Source organism: Leptosomus discolor, chromosome 10 (assembly GCF_034619465.1).
Source record: "Leptosomus discolor isolate bLepDis1 chromosome 10, bLepDis1.hap2, whole genome shotgun sequence".
Lineage (NCBI taxonomy): Eukaryota > Metazoa > Chordata > Aves > Leptosomiformes > Leptosomidae > Leptosomus > Leptosomus discolor.
The window spans coordinates 24,008,426-24,015,902 of record NC_141400.1 but is presented as its reverse complement, the minus strand read 5'-3'; the positions used below and the strand labels follow the sequence as shown (position 1 = coordinate 24,015,902).

General features: G+C 51.9%; 1 pseudogene; it reads right to left on the bottom strand.

Annotated features, from left to right (window-relative positions):
- Positions 1-3,226: 3,226 nt before the first annotated feature.
- Positions 3,227-3,765, bottom strand: LOC104340238 (olfactory receptor 14A2-like; annotated as a pseudogene).
- Positions 3,766-7,477: the final 3,712 nt, after the last annotated feature.

Below are 7,477 nucleotides of genomic sequence, written 5' to 3'. Positions count from 1 at the left end.
GTGTCTCCTACCGGCCTATGAGCTTCTCCGACACAATTGATGTCACAATAGTAAGCCAACCCATCAGTCTTCCTGTGGCCTGTCAACTGTCCAGTCAGAAGTAACATTCACCGTGATCTTCCAAGACTTCTCCAGTAGACACGACCAAGCCATGTGCCTGCTGCTGACCTGTCATGTCTAGTGGAAGGGACATGACAACCCACATCTGAGACCTCTTCCGAGATGGGCTTACCAGGAACTTAGGCAGAGGCCATCTCCCAGTCAGTGAACCAGCCAAGTGCCTTCTGCTGGCCTGTCAGGGCTGCTGGCAGAGAGCTTGCCTTTCAGGGCTAGGGATTACGCAGAGTCTTAGCGGGGGAGGTTTGGTGTTCTGCTGAGGATGCCCAGTTGGTGTTTATGGTGCGGGCAGCTTTGTGGGTGAGTGTTTTGTTTAGGGCTGAAGTCAGGGCTAAGATTAAGGCTAGCACTGAAATACTGGGGATAAAGTCTAGGAGCTAGGGTGAGCAGGAGGGTGAGAGTAAGGGTAAGGGATGATGGGTTTGAGATTTGGCTCAGATGTAAGGTTTGAGGTTAGGTACAGCCTAGCCTCAGTGAGGTTAGTAACAGTGGATTACTGTCAGGGGGAGGAGTAGCATTTGGGTAGAGGGTAGGGCTTAAGGTTGCTGGAGAGAGGTAGTGTAAGGCGTTAACATGACAGGTAGTGTTTTCACAGCAACATCACTATAACACGTCTGACCCCTTCAAAATCTTGCATGTGTATTGGCTAAGCCTCTCTTTTCTCCCTCAAATCTCCCATCTCTCTGGCCCAGGCTCTTCCTGACCTCCCCACCCGCTTGTGTCATCTTGTTGGGGGCAGTTTTCTGATGACCAGCATGCCCTCAGAGTTGCTCTCTCGCTGCTTCTGACAGAAGGGACCTCACAGCCAACATCCAAGGGGACTCATTGTGCTGCTGTGCTTGAAATGTCTTTTCACAGCCTCTTCAGAGCCCACCCAGCAGTGCTGAAGGAAGGTGATGTTGTGCCCCATCCCAGAGCTACCCTGCTCGCAAAGCAGCTCATGCACCAGAAGGGTTCCTGGGCTACCTTTCCCACACAGGTGCTTCAGTTACCTCAGGGTGTCTTGGATGCAGTGGCCACCTCTGTGCAACCAACACAAGTCCAGAAAGTAAATTTTTGGTAAAAGTGGAAACCTATGCAGAAAAAGAACTCAATGAAACAGCTGAAGAAGTCTTCATTTCCAGCATTGCTTGTAATGAAGTTTTTATGAAATTCTGCTGATCCCTGAGGGATGCTGCTAGGATGTGGCTCCTCGGAGGACTGTGTCTTTCCTCGGAGAACAAAGTACTGACAGCATTTGTTTCTGATCATCCAGCCAACTTCCCACCCACTGCATCCTCCACTTCTGCAGTTCCACATGTCAACAATCTGCTCTAAAGTAACGACAGGAGATGACATCCATGGACTTACAAAAGGTCAGGTACACAGTGTGCCCTTCTTTCTCCTCCAATGTAGGATCAGCAAACCCGTTCTTGTCCTTCAGATGCCTGGAGATGGCTGCAAAAGCATTTGCCCCATCACCTTCCCAAGGACTGAGGTAAAGCTGACCAGCCTGTAACACTCCCAATCCTCCTTCTGAACCTTCTTGAGGATGGGTTTGACATTTGCTTTGTCTGAGGACCTTGGAACCTCCTTGATCTCTCTGGCTTTTCTGAGATGTTTGGAAGAGGTGTCACAATGACAACAGGCAGCTGCACCACCATATCTCTGCCCCTCCCCACACCAAAAGCCTTCTCCATATCTCACCTTTCCAGAGGAGTACACAGGACACAGCACATATCTGTCTAGGTCCTCGGGGACTGTTCAGAAGAGAACGGGAAGTGATTTCTCCCAGCAGGCCCATGACTCCAAGGGGTACTCTGTGCAGCTCACAGCTTTCCTGAGCATTTTTCTCCATGTTCCCTCTCCACAACCTCTCTAGTCCACAGGCTCTAGATGAAGGGATTGACCAAGGATGTAATGATGTGTAGAAAAAAGTCTTTATCAAACTGTCTCTGGAGGGCTGTTCAGGGCATCACACACCCAAGGGTGAAGGGGTCACAGCAGACAGTGGCACTGTGAGTGAGAGGAGCAGGAGGAAAAGGCCGACTGCCTGCGCATGCTGGATGGGAGATCTGCCCCAGGGTGGCAGCTCTGACGCACACAGGATGACCATGTGAACAGCAAGGGGAGGACGGGATCTAAAACAGGTTATGAAAGGAAAGGGCATGAGTGTTGTGGTGTGACTGCGTGAGAGCTCCAGCAAGGGGCTGAATTCACAGAAGAAGTGGTCCACTCCACTGCGGCCACAGAACGGTATCTAGGACATGACTGGAATGATTACTATAGATGACAAAAATCCCCCTAGGGAAGGGGCAGCTGTCCTCTGGAGACAGATGTCCCAGTTGATGAGTCTTGTAGAGAGCAGGGGGTGGCACACAGCCCAGTACTGATCACAGGATCTGCTCACCCGCAACAAACCCTCTGCACACGCAGAAGAAACAGGAAAGAGTGCTAACAACATGATGAGCAGAGATGGTTCTGTCCCCGGTCACAAAGCTGGCCGTCATCTGGGGCAGGGTGGTGGATCTGTAGAAGGTCTCCAGGGAAGACAAGTGCCCCAAGGAGAAGCTCATCGGGATGTACAGATACGGGTTTCCCACCACCAGCATGATGATGGGGGTTTTCCCAAGCACAAACACTATGCAGGCCTTGAGAGAGAGGAGGAAGAGATTTGTCTAAGGGCTGGGAACATTCCCCATTCCAGGGAGGGTGGGCTCCATGATTGCCCCATTGCCCTTTCTCAAGGGAAGGTTTTAAGTCCTTCTTTTCCCCTCTAACTTCGTACGGAACCAATGAGGAAAACCAGTTCAGTATTAGTTGCTTGGGTCTCAGACAAACAAGTCAATGCAAATACATTTCTCTGTTTAATTAGAGAAGGAGTATAGCTAATACTATAGATAATGAAGCAGAAGTGGACTGTCCATATTTCTTTATGGAACACACTACCAGCAGTTAAAAAAGCAAGAATATTTAAAAAAAAAAAAAATGCACAGCAAGACTGACAACCACCAAGACGAATAAAGGAAGGTAGGGCCTGTACTGAGTTCCATTATGGGTCATACATTGAAGAAGATGGACAGACTATAGCTTCTGGAAAACACTCAGTCATCAGTTTCCACACTGCTTCCTAGAGCTCCTGGTTCCTCATGCTGTAGATGAGGGAGTTCACTGCTGGAGGCACCACCAAATACAGAACTGCCATCACCAGGTTCAGGGACAGGGAGGAGATGGAGGGGGGCTTCAGGTAGGCAAACATGGCAGTGCTGACAAACAGGGAGACCACGGCCAGGTGAGGTAGGCAGGTGGAAAAGGTTTTGTGGCATCCCTGCTCCGAGGGGATCCTCAGCACAGCCCTGAAGATCTGCATGTAGGATACGACAATGAACACAAAACAAAGGCTAAACAAGCACTAAGCATAAATACCCCAGCCTCCCTGAGGTAGACGTCTGAGCAGGAGATCTTGAGGACCTGGGGGACTTCACAGAAGAACTTGTCGAGGACATTGCCTTTGGAGAGTGGGAGTGAAAATGTATTGGCAGTGTTCACAAGAACATAGAGGAAACCTCTGCCCCAGGCAGCTGCTGCCATGTGGATACAATCTGTGCTGCCCAGGAGGGTCCCATAGTGCAGTGGTTTGCAGATGGCAACGTAGCAGTTGTAGGCCATGACAGTGAGAAGAAAATACTCTGCTGCATTAAAAAAGACAAATAGAAAGACCTGGGCAACACAACCTGAGCAGAAGATGGCCCTGGTGTCCCACAGGGAATTGGCCATGGCTTTGGGGAGAGTGGTGGAGAGGGAGCCCAGGTCAAGGAGGGAGAGGTTGAGGAGGAAGAAGTACATGGGGGTGTGGAGGTGAGGGTGACAAACTACAGTGGTGATGATGAGGCCGTTGCCCAGGAGGGCAGCCAGGTAGATGCCCAGGAAGAGCCCGAAGGTCAAAAGCTGCAGCTCCCGTGTTTTTGTGAATGCCAGGAGGAGGAATTCAGTGCTGGTGCTGGCATTGGACATTTACTGCTTCTGAGCATGGGGACCTGTCCATGGAGGAAACGCCAGTTAAGGCAGTGTTCTCTGAGCAAAACCTCTTCCACTTTTCATGGAAACCACCAAGACTTCCTTGCCCCTTTCATGTAGACCTTTGTCCTCTCCCTTTTATTAACTTTGAATGGTGCTGGCTGAAGGTACCATTTGGAGCAGGGAGCAGTGCTGTTGGCTCTTGAAGGGTCAGTCCTGCCCCACAGCAACAGATAACCAGGAACATGAGCTGATCTCAGCTTAAATCCACTTTTGATGCCATTGAGATTTTCAGCATTGCCTCTCCCATTTCACCCCACAGCAGAGCTGAAAGGTGGGGAATTTGGTTTGTGCATTTTGTTCTCGTTGCTTCAGCACACCTGAGGAGCGATTTTAAGGAAGAAAGGCTTGGAATTCCTGTTGCACCCCAAGTGAAACCTTGTGGGTGCTGACAGGCAAAGGGACTGTCCCTTAGTACAGGCTGAGGAGAGCTGGTCCTTCCATCAGCCCTGGTCTCAGCTGCTCTTTCCTTGCAGCTCTTTGAGCAGGAAGATGATCACACTGTGATGTTCTCCTGAGAAGAAACTGGACACTGCTGAGAGCAGAGGAATCCAGTTTCCAAGTGCAGATCTCCAAACCTCTCCCTGCCATCTCATTGTGCCTGAGGAGGATCTCAGGTCTGCCCTCCCAGCCAGGGACACACAGGGTTGATCGCAGCTGCCCACAGAGAGACGATGAGCAGCATTACCATGGCTTTAGTGCCGAATTTTCTTCTCCATGGGGCTCCTCTCTGGGGCACAGAGTCCATGGGAGAGCTGTGCCCTTGTGGGAGGCAGCCTGCAGCCCAGTAGGACTCCCAGGGAAATAGTTGAAAATCCTAAAGATGGGGTTCCCTGAAGTGAGGGTCAGCTCATTGCCAGCCCCACACACTGCTGTGCCCAGACCCCCCAGGTAAGGTGGGGACAAAGGCAGGAAGGACAGGAGGGGAAACACAGAGAAGTGCGCTAATGCCCCTGCCAAGGGAGGAAGCACAGGGAGAGATAGACGGGTGCTCAGAGGTTTCTTCTTCTTGAGAGTCAGGCTGCCAAGAAAAGTACTTAGCTTGAAACCCCACGACCCTGGGGGCAGAGGCTGTGCTGGACGGGAGAGGAGACCAGGCAGTTGCTGCATGCAGGGAATGACTGGGAGGAGACCAAATCCCCCCTCCCAAGGCATTTCTGGGAGTAGCTCCCTCTGCCCATGCCTCTGCTGCCTGGAGCTGTCTCTGCCAGGAGCTGCTTCTCTGTCCCCTTGTGCCATCTCTCTCTGTGCTAACAAACCCTCTCCCACTCACTGTGTGCTCAGCTCTGCCCTGCAGACCCCTCCTAGCAGCAAGGCACTGCCCAGGGTCGTCTCAGAGGATAAACTCAGAGATGTCCGAATTAGAACTGGGGTCCGAGTGTCTTCTCCAGAGTGGAGGAATAAATTTCTATCTCCCACTGCCCACTCAGCCAGACAAGAGGAGAAAACTCAAAGCAGTGACTCCTTCCATTTAATGTAATCCTCATTTTGACCTTGCTCCTGAAAAGTCCCCTTGGAAATGCCCTGGCAGGAATCAGGAGCTGTGAGCAGCCCTGGTTCATGCAGCACCCTCTCAACAGTAAGATCCTTCCTCCTCTGCCAGGAGCTGCTCCTTCCACACACAACTTTCCCCCACAGAGCTATGGGGAGATCCCTGGGCAGGCTAAGTGCTTCTCCTGGCAGGCAGCAGAGTCCATACCCCAGCACACAGCCCCCTGGGGTGCAGGGATCCTCCTCTGAAGGACAACCCTGGGCACCCTTGGCTGCACAACTGGCTTCATACCCCTGTGGCTGTCCCTGAGAGGAGGCAGCCATCATGCCCTGTCCTTCTGACAGCGCAGCAGGGAAGCCCTGCTCTGGAGCATGTCCTCCTTCATCATTCCAGAGAAGCCAAGACAGACAAGCTGACAGTTCCTATCAGTTGTGGGTTGTGCCGACTCTGGACAACCTGTCCAGGTACTCATCTGCATTGCCCTGCTGCCAGAGACTTACTGTGTCAAGGGCTGTGAAGATTTCTTGGTGAACAAGCTCAGCTCTGTCTTCCCACCCCAGACTGCCTTTAACCTCTCTCTGCCTCACTCCTCTCCCCTCGGTGCCTGCAGGCAGTGCCCTCAGCCCTGCTGCGCTTTGCAGAGGAGCTGCTCCTGGGCAGAGCTGTCTCTCAGCACTCCTGCCCGCTTGCCATGAGTTCCTGCTGTCCCAGGAGCCCAGCCCAGCTCAGCAGCAGAGGATCAGCCCAAGGCAACACTTTGTCCCCTCTGGGCTCCCTTGTGGTGTCCCTGGGGCTCCAGGGGAACCTGCTGTCAAACAGTCTGAATGTTGCCTCTCTCAGCTGGGGAGAGACACTTCTTTCTTGCAGTGTCCTTTCTCCTAGTTGAGACAGAGTTAGGTCTAAAAATCACCTTTATTTTTTTTCTTATGATGAGGCAGGACACGCAGACAATGATGTGCACGGATCTTCCTTACAGTTGAGGAGGGAAGGGATTCAGCTAAGTCAATCGAGGCATCTCATCCTGCCTTTCTCTTGTTAGTGCTGGAAGAAGGTCTCAGCTCCCTCCCATGCCTGTCACAAACCCACAGGAGGTGGGATCCTCTGGCCTCAGTTCAGGTGTCCCTTAAATAGCCCCCCGCATGTGAGCTCCTTCTCTCAGCTCCTGTGGTAATTAATGAAGTTGGAGGTTGGGAGTCAGCTCTTCAGATGAAAAAGCTGGTGAGGTTTGAGGTACCAGAGGCTGTCCAAGGCATGGGCAAGACAGCTGCCCCTGTCCCTAGCTATAACTTTCTTAGCAGCCTACGCTGCCATCTGACCACACAGTGCCCTGTATCACAGGCAGAGCTACATTTCGCTGTCTTTTCCATCAGCTGGGCTGACTGGATGTCCGTTGACTACAATGATGGTTTTCATCCACACATGGCCTAACCAAATTCCAGACAGTTACTCTATTTCATGTCCAAAGAGAGGCCCGCAGTGTTAGATGAGATGTCAAGGCTCTCACACATAGCTACATGTGGGTGGCAGGTACAGCACAAAAAACCATCTCCATTCAGAGGAAGAGTGTGACAGATGCCTTGGACTGCGCTACAGAGAGTTTCGGTGCCTTTGTGAAAGGCACTGATTGCCACCACTGCAGCATGGCAAGGTCTGGCCCTTCTCTAGCCAGGAGACGTAGGAACACACGGCACATCACGCCGTGGTCTCCACTCGTGTCCTCACACTCTCAAACTTCTCTTTTTAAGCTCCACCAACCTTTCCTCACCCCCGTGATAATACAGTCAAGGAACAGAGAAACACTTTTCCCAGTGG